This window comes from Manacus vitellinus, unplaced genomic scaffold, assembly GCF_001715985.3.
Source record: "Manacus vitellinus isolate BGI_N305 unplaced genomic scaffold, ASM171598v3 scaffold_6_pilon, whole genome shotgun sequence".
Lineage (NCBI taxonomy): Eukaryota > Metazoa > Chordata > Aves > Passeriformes > Pipridae > Manacus > Manacus vitellinus.
In genome coordinates this window covers 38,496,859-38,516,337 of record NW_021940750.1, presented here as the reverse complement: position 1 = coordinate 38,516,337, position 19,479 = coordinate 38,496,859, and the positions used below count along the sequence as shown (strand labels likewise).

Below are 19,479 nucleotides of genomic sequence, written 5' to 3'. Positions count from 1 at the left end.
GTAACCTGTAAGCCATTGCCTTTCAGCTTGAATGTATTAAAAAGCCACATTCTGTAATCAGATGATGGTCATACAGTGACCAAACCTGTGACTCATTACAGATGAGACCTCTGTGACTCAACAAGTAAAGCAGATATCTGGCAACTGTTCACATCCCTGGAAGTGTTCCAGGCCAGGTTGGATGGCTTTGAGCACCCTGGTCTAGTGGAAGGTGTCCCTGCCCAAGGCAGGGGCTTGGAACTGGATGATCTTTGAGGTCCTTTCCAACCCAAACCATTCTGTGATTCAGTGATATCTACAGGATTTGAGTTAAATAGGCTCTGAAGCAAGCAATTTGTATGTACCCTGTGTGATATCACCCCTTCCCAAGACGATAACATACAATATTGTTCATTTAAATGGAAATAGAAGTAAAAATTGCTTATACTAAAATTCTAAAGCACATAAACATTAATTAACCATATAGTCCTGGAGTGATAACTGCGAAACCACAAGCTGCAGGAGCTGAGGTCTGTTAGTTTTATTTATCCTTTGTGGAAAAGCAAACACACAGTTCTGGAAAGATCAGTGATGCTCAGACTATTTTACAGCCCCCTCACTGTTATTATCACAGCTCTCCAGAAAGTGGAAATTAAAGATGATCATATCCAGGCTGTGTTATAAAGTATTCCTGGTTCTTCTAATAAATGTACCTCTAATTCCAGCCCTCTGCCATGGGCAGGGACACCTTCCACTATCCCATGTTGCTCCAAGCCCTGTCCAACCTGGCCTTGGACACTTCCAGGGAAGGGGCATCCACAGCTTCTCTGGGCAACCTGTACCAGGGCCTCACCACCCTCAGATATCTAATCTAATCTAATCTAACATCTAATTCTATTCTCTTTCAGTTTGAAGCCATTCCCCTTTGTCCCTTCACTACAATTCCTGCTGTGAATGAACAGATTTAGATGAGGAGAAAAATGAGTGAAAAATAAAATATTTAGCTTATCTTTTTTGACAACCAGAGAATCCAGCCCCTCTAACTTGTTTTGTACCCTGCTATTACCATCACTGATCTTTTCCTCTCATTGTGGATTTTTTTTTTTAGAGCTGTCACCATGTTCAGTATTTCCTGCTCATTTTCCAGAAACTCCTGTAATGACACAGAGTACAATTTATTTTTTCTTATAATGAAAAAAAACAAACCCTCACAATATGTTAAGAAACTTGATTTGCTTATCTAGTTTTCTCACAGTTTGACTGGCCACTAGACCTGTAGCTCTGCAGGTATTTTTCAAGTACCCAACTTTTTCAGGTACCTAATCCTTGCATAAAAAAACCCCAAAGTTTGCCTTTCTAACAGAATAATTGGTGAAAAACTTTTTTACATTATAGTTTGGCTTAATTCCTGTTCAAAATGAAGGCAAATCCCAACTAGAAAAATATTACAAGGCTGATGAGCTGAATGTAGAACATCAAGAACATTATAAGGTACAGAAGTTAAACTTAAGAGAAGTTTAACTATCAGACCAGCAAAAGGAATAATATCAAAAAAATTGGTTTTATAGCCAATTTTTTTTATAGCTGGAAAACATAGGTTTAATACTTTGCCCCTTGTGACTTCAAAGATGGTAGTGTCTTATTTGCAAAATGCAGTTTTATTTTTTACATGGTAACTGAACTATATTTATGCAATCAAGTACAACAGAAAATTGAAACTCATCTTTTGAATAAGGCTCTCCTCTGACCATCCCTTCTTCAGAAGATCTACAAAGAGTTAAGCGTTAAAATGGGATAAATCGCTGTGCCAAAAAAAAAAAAGACATTAGAACTGAAAGATATTCTTTAAAAATGTCACCTTTTTTCTTTTGAAGTAGTTATTAACATGTTGCTGTGAAACACCATCAGCCTATGCTGACTTGTGGTTTTCTGCTTCAGAGTTCACTGCAAAAATATCTTCTTTTATCTGCACATTGTTCTGTGAAAAAAAATAAAATAATTACAACTGAATATTATCACAGTTTTCTAAATATTTTCCAAAGAGTTTCAGTGTTTCTAGAGAGACCAGGAAGAATAAAATGAGTTTCAGCTTATTGAAATATAAAGGTTAATGTATTCCTCTGGACATTTCCTCTGACATTAAAAAGACACCTTTTCTTTCAACAACATCATCCATTTCACTTTGTTGAACAAATTTTAACAGATGCCAAAATCAACACAAGCCACCTGTGTCTATGCTATCAAATAAAATGGATGAGGGTGCTGAGAACAGCCAGGGCAGCACAGGTCATGCACAAGCAGAGAAACTCTTCCTCCCTCACTCCCACAAAATTGGGTGGACTCATTCATGATGGATCAGCTCTACCAGTACTCAGATAAATTCTTTTCCTGAGGGAAGCCTTTGATTCCAGACAGATATGATCAGATAGAGCTGATAGCCGAGGGCCTGAGAGGTGCACAGAATATTTTCAAAAGCATCTCTTCCACATTCACAAGCCTATCCCACATCTCACCTGCATTTCAGCCCCCTTCATGTGGCAGGGAAGCCTTTTCCTACAACCCCTGACTGAATGCAGCAGACACATCATATTGATTATGCCTCAGGCAGGTGCCTGGCCCTTGGATATTCCTCTTTGTTTCCTTCCAAATTAAACACAGCCCCACACACTCATTTAAAAGGCCAGGTTTGCTCTGTGATGTTTACGTTTCATCATCTTCCATGACTAGCACTTTGTGTAACAAAAAATGAGCACAGAATTTCACACTGAGCAGGAACACTGTCAAGCTTCAATGCACTCACTAATTTGCATCTGCAGCTCTCAGTGTTCACAATGCCAGGTTTCCTGTTGATCTCCTATTTGTCTCATTCCAGCAGCTTCATAGTCTCTGGATGATTTTTCAACTGGCCAATTGCAGCATCATGTTTGGTCCACGTTTCATTCCTGTTAGTAATAAACTCTTTGCTGCTAACAGAGCTTTATACAGGATTTTTTAAAATAAAGTGTGAAGAGTTTCTGTTACCTGGCAGCTTTCATTTGAAAACTTCAAACATCCATCTGAGACAGGTATCTTTGCCCTCTTACCAACGAGGAGGGAGAAATACAGAGTGGGGAAGCAATTCCTTATGGTCCCCAAGAAAGGAACCAGCTCTGACACGAAGTGACCTTCCTGCTGCAGGGCCACCCAATGACAGGAGCATCCCTTTTCTGTCTAAAGGCAGGGGTGGAAACTGTGCAGAAGCTGCACAGCCAAGTTATAAGTTATTACCACATCCTCCTTGAGCTTCCCAGTAGTTTTGATTGGCTGCTGAATGGGCTCTTTTGACCTGGTCATCTCTCTTTTCTACAAAGCAGAGGAAGAGTTTTTAGACAGTGCAGTGACTGAACAGTAGAGCTGGGTTGTTATAAATTAAACCAAGGTCTATCAGTAAGTGACTTGTTTAACTGGTCTGGCTTTTTTAATTTATTTATTTTTTTTTAATCTTGTATACTTCTCTTTTATTTCTCTCTGGCTTTCTTCCAAGGTTAGCCTGCTTATGTTCAATTTTTCTTCTTTTTTAACTAGATTTTCAGTTGCAGTTTCTATGTCATTCTTTAATGAAACTAAATATTAATCAATAATCTATCCAAGCAGCATTTAATGCATTTATAATTTAACAGATCCAGAGGAAAGAAAAAAAAAAAACAAACACAGAGAAAAGAATACTGAAAGTAATCTCAAGAGGTCATCTTAGTCCATCTCTGCTCCACAGCAGAATCAATTAGACCTAAGTACCCCTGACAGATGTTTGATTTGTCCTTAAAAACCCTAGTGGTAGAAATACTCTGCCTCTACAATGCTCAGGCAACTGATGCCAGGGATTTACTGTGTGAGCTGTCAGTGCTTTCTTAAGGCCTTTTTCTTACGTTAAATCTGTCCTGTTCCCTGTTATTTGTCTCCACAAGTGTTCAAGGAGAAAAGCTGATTGTCTTGCTATGAATATTTATTTCTTTGGTAGTTACTACCATGTTTTCTCTTACCTTTAGGTATTTTAAATGGAAAAGCTGCCCATTTTTTCAATCCTTCCTTTTTTTGATAACTTTTACTGAACTCCTCCTGTATCTCAAAATAATCTACATCGTCCTTTAAAAGAGATGATCAATACCAGACATTCCAGCTGTGTCTTATATCAAAGCCAGATAGAGGTGAGAACATACACCTTAAGCCTTGCCAGGCTACCTGCCTTTTCATATAGAGTAGTCTGACAGTTGTGTTTTCAAATTTTCAGCTTTAATTCTATTTATCACCCTAAATATCTCCCTCATGGTGGATTTGTACAAATAACCTACATGCAAAGATATGGGTTTTTAAAAATTATTATTATTATTATTATCTTATCTTCCCTCAAATTAAATCTCACACTTGCTAAAATAATTCTGAATTCTACTTCTGCCCTGCAGAGGGTGCTCCCACTCTTATCATGTTTGTCATCTGCAGATATGATAAGCATTTGCTCTATCCCATCATCTGATTCCTTAAGGAAAATACAGATTAATTCCAGTATGAGAACAGACCTCTCACAAACTAACAGGGGCCATTATTTTATTTAGTCAGTAAAGCATGGGTAACAATTATCTAGGACGATTTTTCCAGCTGATTTTGTTCAGCCTGAAAAAGAGACAACTGAAGGGACATACAGTAAAGGTGTCTGAAAATCACACACACCTTTGCAGGAGAAGATGAGAAGATAACACTTACTGTTTCTCATAATATAAAAACTGCAGGATGCCAATAAACTTTCAGGACAGCAGGTTTAAAACAAAAGAGAATTCTTGTCCTTATTAAATAAGTTATATGTTATATATAAATTGTTAGGGAGGATGAATGTATATGTGAGCCAAAAGAATCAATCAGTGATAGGAGAATTATTGCACTGAAGATCCAGCATAGCATAAAATTCCATCAAAAGCTATTTAAATGCAGATATCATCTCCATCCAGAGAAGCTCCTGACACTCCATTTGTCATGGAGATTATACAGTAGAAGGGTCATTCTATATTTGACTGTTCTTACATTACTTCTCCAAGCAGGATTATTGATCACTGGTAGGACCAGCATTGAATCTTACCCAGTATGGCTATTTTGGGAACTGAAGCTGATTTGAGCTTCGCTCACCTATTCCTGATGTACACTTAAATATAATGATGAATAGCTCTGAGTGGCCAAAAAAAAGTCTAATTTGATGTATGTGCATCTCTCAGCATAGTGGAATCTCACCTTGGTTAGGGCCAAGGAAACACAAGTCACAAATTTAATGACTTTTCACTGGAAAAATACATCTGTTCTGTTTTGCTGCAGTGGGTAAAAACACAGAAAGGGAGAACAGGAACAATCTGTATAGACTGGGAGACTTGAACAACAGAGAGACAAGATGATACCAAGGAAATAAAGTCATACAAAGGAACAAAACTGGGCTCAGGATGTGAAGTAACACCAGGACTCTGAGCTCACTTCTGTACAGGACTTTAATGTCAAATATGCTGCACTACATGTTTTTGTTCCCTCTGAGACTCTGAAGTCGGGTAAACCTGTCAGATCCACTCCTGTGATCAAAGACTAGAAACATCAGAAAACCTCAAAGTATAAAGTATAGATGTTTGGATATTCTCATGAGCTTGCTTTTTTAAATTTTCTTTTTAAGGACTGTTGCAGAAGAGTGAGTAAAAAGAATTTTAAAAATGTAAAATATGGAGAACAGATGAAATGGCTCCCTTGGCAGAAACAGGTATGTGAAGCAGGCAGAGAAAGGTGAGTCTCATTTGTATGAACTACTTTGATATTGTGCATCATTGTAATGCTCCAGAGCAGAATGAGCTTGATCAGACTCCTGCAAAGGAATTTATTCCCCTCACACTTATCACCTTCATGAGATAGCATTCAGCCAGAATCATTTTGTAGATGAAAATAGTAGAGGGCAAGTGCAAGAAAATACTGAAATTTGCCCTCCCCCTCTTAAAAAAAAGGAGGAAGAAAAAGCAGCTTAAATTTTTTTGTCAAACATGGGAGAAAATGAAAGCAAAGGAGGAAAACAGTTAATAAAGGAGAAAATATTAGAATGTGTCACCAAATAAAACTAAACAATATACAGTTGCTTTTTCAAACTGGTTCTGTCCATGCTACAAAGGAAAGGCCAATCCTCTGATAACAGGCTCATCAGCACTGTATTAGATGAGAGTAAAATGGATCATTTTAAGGAAAAAACAGAGAGAATACCAAGGTATATTTAGCATCTCTTTTGTGTGTTCTGCAAAGCTCAGGTGCCACAAAGAACAGCAGAATGAGTCCAGCAGGGTAGTTTATTTAGCAATGACAATCTCATCCTTGGTTTTTAGGGAAGCTTGAGGAGTTACATGACCACAGCTGTCCTGTGTGATGTGGGAGCACAACCTCTCCACCAGCAAAATGAGAATTATCCTCAGGGCCCGCTGTAAATCCAGCTTTCTAAGGTCAGACATACAAAGAGGATATTTCCTGCACTCCTGGCACCTGATTTATTTATCCTCTCTCAAATCAAACTATTGACCTGGAGTCAGACAGTTTCCCTGGGGATGGAGTATGTGCTATAGGCTAAAGGAGCACTCGGAATCTTTGAAAGCTGCACAGTTCATATTCAGCATTTCAGTGCCCTACTTTCTTTGGGAAAGAAAGCTCACTGTTATTTTAGGGAACATTGACACTAAGTAGCCTTGGGTCATGTCTTGACCACCATCACTCCCTCCAATAGATTTACATCAACAGTAACTCAGAGGAAACTTCGACCAGTGCCTAAAATGTGGAAGGCTTGATGATGAAGGAATCCTGGGACGGTGGGAATGCAGTATCAGTGGAGGGAAGCAGGAGTCATTGGTCCAGGCTGAGGGAGGCAAGTGCAGGAAGATTAAAAAGGAAATAGGAAGATGATGACTGGAGTCAGGACTTTTGATGGTAGGAATGCTGTATAAGAGCAGGTGGAGCGGCCATGGGATGGGGAGAACGTGGCTTCCACCTAGAGCTGCCCAACACCAGTTCATCAGAGTTTTTAATGGACCAACCTCTTGTTTCATATTTACACCTCTGGAGGAGAAGTTACGGACACAACCAGGAAACCACCCTTGGGCAGATGTGAGTAGAGCCACCACTAGTTAGATTTTCCCCACATGCAATGAAAGTTAATGTCCAAAAAGCTCGGAGCAAGTCAGCAAGAACGACTGTGAAAACTGCACACTCGGCTTTCCAGACCAGGAACCCAACCTCATCCTTGTTGACAAATCTCCCCACAGTCCTCCCACATCCATCTATCTGCCCCATTCTCTTACTGCACGTATACTCCCTCTCAATCAATATCCTAATCTCATTCCTTCTATTCCCTCACATCCCAGCACACAAAACAACACCCTCAAGCTCATCCCACCTCCCAGTGCCCCTTTAAGTCTTTCAACATCAGCCTGTGGCCTGTGGCCTGTGGTAGTAAAAACTCTGAGACAGAATAAAAATATCTCTCTTACCTTTCCAAGTTCCTTACAGAAATTCTCCTTTTCTTGGGCAATTTTTGATTGTAAAAGCAGTAACTCAGAATTAAGCTGAATTTAAATTAATTTAAGCCAACGCAGACATATTTAAGAGGGTATTAACAAAAAAAAAAATAAAAAGTTATGCATTCCTATTCTCAGGTCCCTCATGTGAATGTAAGCTACGTTTACATGCATTTGAGTTCTGTTCCATTCATTAATTCCCTCTAATATATCTGATGAGAATAAAGCTTGCAAAGAAGGCAAGGACACACAGAACTAGTATGATTTCTACTACAAGATCTTAAATTACAAACCAAGGAAGGCTTGTGAGAAGAGGCAATATTTTCTATAGACAAATTGATATTAAACTACATGAGAAGAAAGCAGACAGGCTTTTAGGTAGGTAAGTCCTCCCAGCAGCAGCTCTACAGGACAAAATGGGGAAGTTTAAGCACAGATTTATACTTCTTTCTTGGATGAACATGGTGCATTTGTGTGTTTTACAGGATGCACTCAGATAAGCCACACTTGCTTTCTTCTTTTATCTCCCACACAAAACAGGAGTCAGGCAAGAAGCATGAGCCTACCTGAAGAAGTGTTTGAAGAACAAAATCTGATACAGAGGAGGAGAAGATATCAAAGAGAAAAAGAGGAGTAAGAAGCCCCAGGTAGTAGTCTTATAGCAAGAAAATACAGAACCAGAAATCCATACTGACCAGGCTTTGGGAGCATGTGGCAAACACTGTGAAGGAAAAAAATTGACCAGATACTTTCTTTAACTCAACTCAACTGAGCAGCTATAAAAATGGAGGAAAAAAAAAGATAACAGAAAGACAATGCTTCTGTTACACTCAGGCTATGAAATGCATGGCCTACAGCTCTCTGGTCATCACCAGATCATAACTGTTTGGACCCTTGAAACATGTGTATGGTCAGCTTCCCCAGGAAAAATGTTTCTACTGAAGTTAAGGCTCAGAAGAGTAAAGATAAGACATTTATAACTGCCTACAAGATCAAGGGCCATGGCCGGATGCTGGCTGCAGCTCATTTTTTACAGTAATTACATTGTTAATTAATGTCATGAGGACATTAATGAATTAGTTCTGCCATCAAGAAAAATAGCAGAGTTAGGAGCAATGATTTCACCCAAGTTTCCAGGAACTTGTGTTTTCTTCTTAGTGGGGATCAGATTGTACAGGGGAATGGATTGAAACACGAAGTTCGAGTCACTGGGAAGAGTCTCACATTTTTCCCCCTTCACTTTGGTCATAGAATCCTCCAGAAGGCCTATGGCAGATCAGGACACAAGCAACTATGGAGCCAGCCTGGATAATGCTAAATTGAGGACCTCCACATAGAATACCATGACTGTAACATAGACAAGCCCACAGGATATCTGGATTATTTTGTTTGTTCACGTAATTTTTAATGCCTTTTATCTCAGACAACAGAGAGAAGAATCTCTGTGCCATAGCAGAAGTACCACCAAGGTACAATTTATTTAGCCTATAAAAATGAAACAGGCTATGTCAAAACAAATGAAATTTCCAAAACAGCAGATAATGAATCCCTTTACTGCCACTGGTGTTTTGGTATTTTTTAAGATTTCATAACATCTGCATGAGACTATCATTTTCTAGCCTCTCTGAGATTTCACAGTTAAAATTATAAAAATGACAATAACTACAGCCTACAAAGAAAGAATATGGAGGAACAGCGGTTAAGGCTGTATTTACTGTATGTAATCACTAAAAGAGTTTAAAAAAATAATCAATGCAGCTTGGTAATGAAAAGAGATGTTAAAAAAATAACCTAAGACATCTGCCATTTAAGGGACCCTCACTGCAGAATTAACTCAGGTTTAAAGTCTGGAAGCATGTAGTGCATGTAGAGATAGTACAAGGGGGAATGGCCTTAAGCTGACAGAGAATAGGTTTAAATTAGATTTTAGGAAGAAATTCTTGCCTGTGAGGGTGGTAAGGCTGCCCAGAGAAGCTGTGGCCGCCCCATCCCTGGAAGTGTTCAAGGCCAGGTTGGATGGGGCTTGGAGCAACCTGGGATAGCAAAAGATGTCCCTGTCCATGGCAGGGGGGGTGTGGGGGGGTGGAACTGGATGATTTTGAAGGTCCCTTCTGACCCAAACCATTCTATGGTTCTATGTTTGGTAAAATGAATCCCTGCCTATCCATTCATTAGCAATAGTAATATACATGCCATAAAGAATGACATGCACCAGTACTTGTGATAAGACTATCTAAGGCCTTGCATTCCAAGGAAGAACCCTTTGGTTATTTCCATTATAACTTTTTCAAAGCTTTACTTTTTTTTTCTCATATGGTCATTTTCACCGGTTTCATTAAAAATGGAAGGGCTGCTTGCAAGCACTGGAAGAACAAAGAAAGCAGGAGCAGGCTTCCCTGAAGAATGGGCATTGTGATTTATTTTCAAACAGCTCTAGCAGAATGGCAGAAGGTGACAGTAACATGAAATCTGGCAGGGAGAAAACAAATATCTCCCAAGTCTCCATTGGAGCAATTCTTGAAGAGGAAGATAGATCTCCAGCACAGTTACTGGTTCAGAATTCGTCTACTGACCTTATTTTTTAACTGAAAGCTATGAGTTTTGATGAGGAAATTGCCTCAAGTTGTGCCAGGAGAGGTTTAGCTTGGATATTAGGAAAAATTTCTTCACTGAAAGGGTGTTCAGGCACTGGAACAGGCTGCCCAGGGCAGTGGTGGAGTCACCATCCCTGGAGGGGTTTAAATGACATGGAGATGTGGCATTTAGGGACACGGGTTAGCGGTGGGCTTGGCAGTGCTGGGTTAATGATCTTAGAGGGCTTTTCCAACCTTGAAGATCCCATATCTCTGTGATATTTGTCTGCAGTGGGTCCTTAAAATTAAATGTTGAAAGGGAAAACTCTCCCTGACAGTGTGAGCAGCAAAGCTGCAGACAGTTTTCCCTAAGCGAGCTCAGCAGGGCTGCAGAGGGCAGGCAGAACCAGCAGGCTCTGCTGTTCCAGAAAAAAAAAAGATCCTAAAAATCTGGCTTGTTGCTGCAGCAGAGAGTTGCCTAGGAACATCACTGGCTACCTGCAGGGGTGAGGGTCAAGCACTGCTCACCCTGTTCTGATAACATTTCTGTTTTCCTTATAATCTCGCCGGTATGATTTTCCATACGTGCCACAACGCAGCATTCCCTCTTTCCAAAGGGTTTCTTTGATTCTCCCACAGGAATTCGATTCCATAAGCAATGCTTTCCAATGCAGGCTGCAGCTGATCCATCTGAGCCACACTGGATTCATGAGCAGCAGTAGCGAGGGCTAAAAAATAAACGCAAAACATGCAGAAGCTTCTTAGCTATAAAAAGCTATATAGATATATAAGATAAAGCATTAAGAGATTGATTCATAATCTGTAATTCTCTACTATTGGTGCTGTCAGCTGGTAAGGGATAGCTGTGACTCTAAGACACCAACACACCTGAAATCACACACTTATTTCAGCAGTTTAGTCTCACTACATTTTTCCCGAGTCATCTGCATTTATCAACGAGAAGAGGCCTGCTGTGTTCTCACTGAACAACTGCTCTTCATACTATTTATCTAAGAAACTCTCTAGACATATAGAAAACTGATAAAAATTACTCCTTTTCCCCCCAAAAAAATCTTCTGCACAGCCAGCTCTTGGAGCCAGGGACAAGGAGCAGGATCACTCGGCTTGGAATTCAGTATCTTTACTCCCAGAAGAGCCATTGCTGTGTGGAAGGGAAGAGCCTGCATGGAGGCACTGGGGATGAAACTCCTCTGTGAAGGGGTGTTGTACTACAGCACCTCTTCAGCCTTGGAGATAACAGTCTCCTCAGGGTGCATGCACCCTGCAAAAACACTTTGGGAGTGCAGGATGGGAGCAGCAAGTACAAACAACCAGCTGACTGCAAAGCAGCCACTCTGCTGTAGGCAGAGAGAGGTGAGGGAGGGAACTGCCTGTAAGAAAGCAAACAACAAACACAGAATGTAGCTGGGAGGACAAAGAAAGAAAAAAAAAAAAAGAAAAGAAAAGAGGAAAGATCTGGTTGTTGCATCTTGATGAACTTAAAGCTGATCTCTAACTCCAAAAAGGAGCAGTCCCACCCTCCCTTGCTGCACTGCTACATTCCCTTCCCTCCTCCCGTGCCACCACTAACAGTCATGCAGCCTCATGGTTCACTGGATGAACAATTCCAACTCCCTTGCTTCTCCCAGGAAAAAGAAACCCTGACATTTCTTTTATCTAGATCAGCTCCCTGAAAAATTTGTTTTGTGACTACAGTGCAAAGAGAAGGGTGGTGGCAGAATATGCCTTGATCATCTTAAAAGTCAAGACACATCTGAGAAAAAAAGAGAAATAGAGCTCAAACCTTATTTCATCTGGACATCTATATTTGAGCTAAAGCTTTAGCCTCCTTTCATAGTCAGTGGAGAGTAAGAGGAAATTCCAGCTCACTGTGAGCTCCAGCCCAGAGAAAAAGAGGTTCAGGGGGGACCTTATCACTCTCTGCAACTCCCTGACAGGAGGCTGTAGCCAGGTGGAGGTTGGTTTCTTCTCCCAGATAGCAAGGGATAGGAAAAGAGAAAAGGGCCTCAAGTTGTACCAGGGGAGGTTTAGATTTGATATTAGGGGAAATTTTCTTCATTGAAAGGGTAGTCAGGCACTGGCACAGTCTGCCCAGGGAAGTGTTAGATTCACTGTCCTTGGAAATATTTAAAAGACTTGTAGATGTGACACTTGAGGACACAGTTCAATGGTGGGCTTGGAAGTGCTGGGTTAATGGTTGGACTTGATGATCTTGAGGTCTTTTCCAACCTAAGTGACTCTATGATTCTTCTGACTCGCTTTAAACATCTATTCTGTGATGAAGGATGTCTAGAAGTGCCTCTTTCCCTTCACTGTCTAAAGGAGACAGTTGGCAATTATTTGGTCAGGTGAACCCCACCCAGAAGCAATGTCAGATCAGGTAAGTATTATTATTCCTCCTTCACAGAGAGGAAACTTGCAGCACAGAACACTCAAGTGCTGAGATCAGAATCGAGTGCTGCAGTTATCCAGTCATTCCTCTACTGCTTGTGCATGGTCTTCAGTGAAGATTTCTCTCATTTCCACTCTTAGGTGAGAGAATAACCCCTCACAGTAATATCATCAGCAAACTCCTATCTTCTTCCATTAATAAGTTAATATTGGAAGCTGTTTACTTTCAGCAGTAAGATTTTATAGAATACTTCAAATTCTTTAAATACACATAAAATTCAATTCTCTCATGGTTTGGTTGGTTTTTTGTTGTTGTTGTTGGTTTTGTTTGGTTGGTTGGTTTGTTTTGCTTTGTTTTTCCGGGGCGGGTTAAGTTAATACTACCTCTCATTTCTGCAATAATCTCTCCTGGAAAAATCTGCATTCTGAAGCAAAGATTGCTGTTATTTACAGTCTCTCCTAGGCATTCAAATGTATGACTTTAAATTTATTCCTGATAATTAAAAAATCCACCAAGTGATAATGATGAAACACAACTGATGAAAAGACCACGTTTTCCTTACTAAATATATATTTTTTTTTCAAATTAGTTGATACTGGATATTTTCCATGTCATTCCCCTTGTTATTCTTGTTCAGCTGCCCAGACAAGCTGGGGCTGTCCCATCCCTGGAAGTGTTCAAGGCCAGGTTGGATGGGGCTTTGAGCAACCTGGTCCAGTGGAAGGTGTCCCTGCCCACGGCAGAGGGTTGGAACTAGGTTAGAACTGGTCTTTAAGGCATCACAATTTATGTATAAATCCAAACCAGTCCTTCTCCTTCAGTTTTCTGGCATTTACAATCACCTGCTGAGACACTGTGGGAAGAAATGATACTGTTGAACTTTGCTGTCTACAGAGCCAGTTCCGTATGCATGCACATAAATTACTCTCATTTCCTTGGGAAGGTGAAATATTTAGAGGTGTAAAATAAATGTGTAAAAGGTTTTAATTTCCTAAGAGTTACATCCTCAATTAGCTGAAGCACTGAAAAAGAAAACAGCTTTATGATTTCAGCACATTACATAAAACACTCACCTGGTAGACTAATGCAGTCTGAAATAGATGATTTAGAGATGCAGTGAGGGAGAAAGGAAAGTTTTAGCAGATTTACACCTACCTAGATAAATACATTATGGAGATGCTTTTAAAACACCTTCAGTTTGAAGCCATTCTGGCTTTGATGGCTTCAGAGGTCCTACAGCAGTTACCTATGAACAGCCATTCTCAGCTCATAATTGCTGTCAGGTCTTTTATTGTCAAGCCTGCCACAGTTCAAGAGGCATCGGGACAACACTCTCAGGCACACGGTGGGATTCTTGGATTTGCCCTGTGCAAATCATTTGAGTTGGACTCAATTATCCTTGTGGGTCCCTTCCAACTCAGGGTATTCTATGATTCTGTGAATTTATGATTCACATAACAGTCATAGGGCAAATCACCCACCTGCTGAACTCTATGCACCTGCAGAACCCGCTAACATCAGTGGGCAAATCCTCACAGCAGCCCTGAGAGAGGGAAGTGTTGTTTTGCTCCCTTGCACAGACAGCATTAAGATCCTTAAATTGTAAAAAGCTCTACACAAGCAGACCTTTGCCTTCAAGTGATTTCTGTGATGCTTCTACCAAGTTGCTGCAGATTCAGAGCACAAAAGTAGACCATGAAGACACTATAGAGTTGAGAACTTCAACCCTGAGTCCCAATTTACTTTGCTGACCATAAGAACTTTCCTCTTTTTATTCTAACAAAAGTCTGGGCACTCAGACAAGTTTCCCTACCCTTTGCTTAAATGGCATTTACTGTTCCCCCACTAAATCCCAGCAGCTGGGCTAAAGCTTGGATCAGCTGTGTGACTTACACTAGTCAGGCTGGCTGGTTCTGTTACAGCCAAACTTCTGCAGGCAGCAAAGCGTGTGCAAGCAACCCCCCACCTTCATCCAAAACTGCCTCTCTCGCTCTGGAGGGAGAATATAACTCACACAAGAGACCATTTCTAATAGTACAGCCATGAAAGATTAATTCCACCGTTACCAACTAATTCATTCCCATGTATTTGAGACTAAATATTAAATTTTCCCTACCAATTTCTTAATAGAAGCAATTGTATCTTCAAGACACTGCACGATTTCCCCACTGAACGCAAAGCCTTCATTTTCCGAGTGTTCTGCTAAATGAAAAATACAGTGAAATTAGAATGTATGGTTTTTAAGTGTCAAATATTGCTCTATTGTTCTGCAAGAATTATTCTGAAAGAGGATTTATTTTTTTAATTAGTTGCTAAAGCTGGTTTCCCTTGTTCTAAAGTAGGTCAGCATCTTTCATGCTCCTCCTCTTCCTGGTGCACAGAAAAGGCAGATGCACAAGTGGCCTTTGAAGTCCACAGGACCTGGTAAAATTTTCGGACACAAAATGCTTGCAACTAAAATTTTGCCAAAATAATCTTTTAAAATAGTCATTCAGTGAAGTTTACAGAGGTTATTAAACTGAAGTAAAAGATGTGGATCAAAATAATTTCCCTTTAAGTAGGGTGTACCTAATCTTTAGAATTTTTCCAAGCAGTCATGTCTTCATTACTTCTCTTTCCAACCAAAAATACTAATCCGGATTCATCAAACCCTGAAGTGAGATTTACATTACTCCAGAAGCTACTTTTCATGTTGTAAATTTTAATTTAGCTTGAGCTGGAATAATAATTGCAAGGATTTGAATTCATCCAAAAGATTATTGTACCTGTTACAGTGGCATGAAATTTTTTTATACTCTAATTTTGTAACAGAGTCTAAATCCTCGTAGGAGGGGGGGAAAGAAAATTTGTAATCCATGACTAAGTGAATTTGTAGTGAAGATGAGGCACTCGGCCAGCTGAGATTTGAGATCTGGTTTTTTAATCCGACCTACTAACTCGTTTGAAAAGTAGCAGCTGTCCCATTTCACTGGGATCTTTATCCAGAGGATCCAAAGGATCTGGTGGGAACAGAGGACAGCAGCAGCCACTACATCAGCTCTACCTGCCCCTCCTCATCCCTGACCACCCTACAGCACAGCATTTTCTGTGAACTGTCACCAGGAGAGATGGAAAACAAACACACATAAGCAGCAAACAGCAGAGTGTGTGTTCTGTAAGAGCAGAGTTACTGCTCTGTAAGGGCAGAATTTCACCAGTTTCACCAATTAGTAGCAATTCCAGGCAATTCTAACAATAGCAGTCTGAAATCACAGATTTTTACCACCTTCAAATCAACAGAACTAGGAGCTATTTTACTTGGAAAATAAAATTCAACACATATTGTGTATAAATGAAAATCCATGTTGAAATCTCATTTAAGTTCTTCTTGTGAAGACTCTTTTTCCAGTCCTTTAGGTTATCTCTCTTCCATAGTCCCTCTTGATTTCTTTTTATCTGTTTGATTATTTCCTCCTCTTTCATACTAATATTTTCTCTCACAAAAATCTATATTTCCCAGGGAAACATTCTCCTTCAGAAAAAAAAAAATGGAGACAAAGCATTCAGGTATTTTTGGTTTATTTCTACTTCTGTTATTAAGCTGAAACTAAGTGCCAGATGTAAACTAACATTTGTGAAGTACAGGTTTCCCAAATGCAGGGTTTTTATTAAAAAAAACATTCCTCCTAAAAGTCTTGCCATTTTTCCCCAACATCCTGCTCTAAAATCCAGCCAGCCTTTTATGCCTATCTCTTCACTGCCGAAGTTTTTCTCCTAATCAAACCTTTAAGCCTTTTAGAGGTGGCATAAAAACCAAGGTGATATGCAAAAAAAAAGTTCCTTTTCCATCCCTCCTGGACTCACTCACTCAGTGCCACAGGCACAAACTTCTGGCTTCAGAACATCATCAGTTCTTCTCTGCACAGCTTGCACATCACGTTCTCAATATTATGGAATTATTTAGGTTGGAAAACACCCTTAAGATCATCAAGTGCAGTGGTTCCCCCAGCACTGCCAGGCCCACCACTAAGCCATGTCCCTGAGTGCCACATCTACATGTCTTTTAAATTCCTGCAGTTGTTGACTCCATCACTTCCCTGGGCAGCCTGTTCACTGGCATCACTCTCATGGACACAACTGAGTCACTGCTTTGTCCCACTTGGAATCCCTCCTCCTCCTCTCCCTTGGCTCCTTTGGGCATGGGATGAGCTGCAGCCTGACAGTGGCCAGGAGGATGGAGTGCTGAGATCATGGAAATTTACTGGTCAAGTGTTTCCACAGCATCTTAGATCTCATAAAACAGCTCATCTCACCCCAAGCCATTTGCCTCATCTGTGAATGCCTTTTTCTGACCTCCTGGTTATAAGCTCTTTGAGGGACATTACAAATGTACAGCATTTGAAATCGAGCTGGTGGGATAAGGCCCTGCGATTCATCCCAAAGGCAAGAGGGAAGCTCGAGGCCCCATTCCATGCAGTCCTTAACCTGACAGCTCTAGAAGTGACTATTTTGTCATACACATCTATAAGCACAAACTGTGCCCAATCCTCACTATTTGTAAGAAACCAGTTTTGTTAGACAGGAATAACTTGCCATTACAGTTAAGCAGATTTGACAGCGATGGAAAGTTTTGAATGTTCTGAAATTGGACAACTTGGAATGATAACCAGAGGCAGTGTGGAATCCATCCCTTGAGACCTATACATTTGTCTCTACATCTCAAAAAAGAGCGTTTTAGAGCCAGATAAAACTTGTTTGAAATGTGTCTCCTGGTACTTAGTTTATTTGGTGCTTTTTCTCTCGGCAACTTTATTACTCATAGTGCAATTTCCTTGCTTACATTTCAAGCAATCCTTCTTCTGCATGATGATTAATCTTGCCTTCTAAAACAAATTTATTCTGTTTTTAGCCATTACCTCATCTCCTTCACGAAGGCCTTCACACCGAGTTGCTGATTGCGACTTGTTCCAGTTTGGCATCCCTGTAATCCATCAAGGTACCTTGACAGCAGGTTGTATTTCTTACAGGAGTCACAGTGATAAATGTGATTTTATAGGTCACATTTATCTTCCAAGGAAGCTCCATAAGCAGGTTCTTGCCCGATACGGCACAAGGAAAAAAGAAATTAACATTCAAGACAGTTCGAGAGCTCCCAACCTCCCGAGACCTGAAAAGAACGAATTTGTGCTTGGAGCACATTTAAATTTCCTCCTGCCTTCAGATCCCACGCCACATGCTCACCTCAGAGGCGGAGGGGACAAGGAGCATCTGTCTCACACCACCTGCCACAGCACCTGAACCACCGTGCGAGGTGCAGTCGCTTCCTCAACGTGCCACCAGACTTGTAGGTGAAGGAGAATTTTCCTCAGTGCTGCCCTACAACATCAACACTGGTGACAGCGAGGTTTGTGTCACAGGTAGAGGCTGCAGCTGCCCATGAAAACACTTTTTAAAGCAGGGTTTCCAGAAATAAGATGTAGCAGGAAGGCTCGAAGAGGAAAAACCCCAGACATCTTCACGTACGTGCCTGCGAAAAAGTCTTGGGAGTCCCACAGAGGAACCAGATGGCCCCATATGTGATAGTAAAACCAAAAGGACAAGGATGAAATGCATTAATAACCACAGCAGCCATCTCATTAGAAACACATGGCCTCCACATGGGCTCTTCCCCACTAAACACTCACAGTGACCCTTCCCTTTGGGTTTTACATCTTCAACATCAACCCCAGAAGACAGGAAAAGACAGTCCATGGCCACAGTAGCCAGGGGGATAATGTTTGCCATATTTTCTTTGGCAGATATTTAAAATGGCAAAAAAAAGTAAGGCAAAATAATATCCATTTCCCTATTAATCTTCGGCTCTACACATCCCTGCGTTAGAAAACACCTATAATACAAGGAAATTATCATCTTACAAAACACAGAGCATACAGTACCTCTAGGTTCTACCAGTTAAATGAAATAATTCCTGGCTTTGGAGACTACGGTGGCACCCCAACCTTTCAAAACATGCAAGATTTAAAAATACAAATAATAAAGCTTAGATTATTTTCTTTTCCAAGCCTGCACATTGCAGCTGAGTTGCATTTTAAAGCTTTCCCATGGATTTGTTTAATTGCAGTCACCTGTGTTTTAGATTTTTCATGGTAAAAAAAGGGGGTCTAAGAACAAATACCCTCTATTCAAGATGGTAGATAGAATAGTGATTCTATGAGGGAATATCAGGTGGCACTGCTGATTATTTCTGTGTGAAATAAGCTCGTAGAGGCAAAGAATCAGCAGGATTTAATTATCTAAAAAAGTCTAAGAAAATGTGCTGCAGGTTTCCTCTGGAGACAACCAGCTTGACAGGACATGGGTCCCTTCCTTTACATCATATTTATGGCTGCTGCCACCTTGCCAAGCTATTCCTGGAGACCTTTGTTCCCAATCAGTATCGATTTACAGCTCAGCAAGGGACAATCAGCAAAGTCGGTGCCATCCTTCACCTCCAGCACTCCGAGAAATTGCTCTGGAAATTGAGCAGTGCCAAGAACAGCCACGTGTTAAACGATTTGCTGTTAAACCTTTACGTTGGGCACACACACACACGGGACCTGATCCCAAGCGAGGTGAGCACCCTCCCAATCCCTCCCCCTCATGTTTGCAAGAGATGAGGGAAATCAGAGTCCACTGCCTTGCAGACTGTCATAGTGCTCTTCTGCAGTATAAACATGCAAAATATCTCCAGTTCACCCACAAACGAGATGTCTTCAGGTCCCTGCAGGTGGAACATCATTGTCTGGGTGAAAACAGTAATCCCTTACCATTATCTGGGTGAACATAATAATAATCCCTGGACTAGCAGAAGACCTGCCCATAGACCTGGACTAGTAAAAAAAAAACTATCCTACCTGTCTCCAAAAAAAAAAAAAAAAGTCATTGTATGACAGCCAGTTTGGTAACTACAAGTTACAACTTTGCTAGGAAGAATGGAAGGTCCCTC

General features: G+C 40.6%; 1 pseudogene; it reads right to left on the bottom strand.

Annotated features, from left to right (window-relative positions):
- Positions 1 to 860: 860 nt before the first annotated feature.
- LOC112841296 lies at positions 861 to 18,245 on the bottom strand (annotated as a pseudogene).
- Positions 18,246 to 19,479: the final 1,234 nt, after the last annotated feature.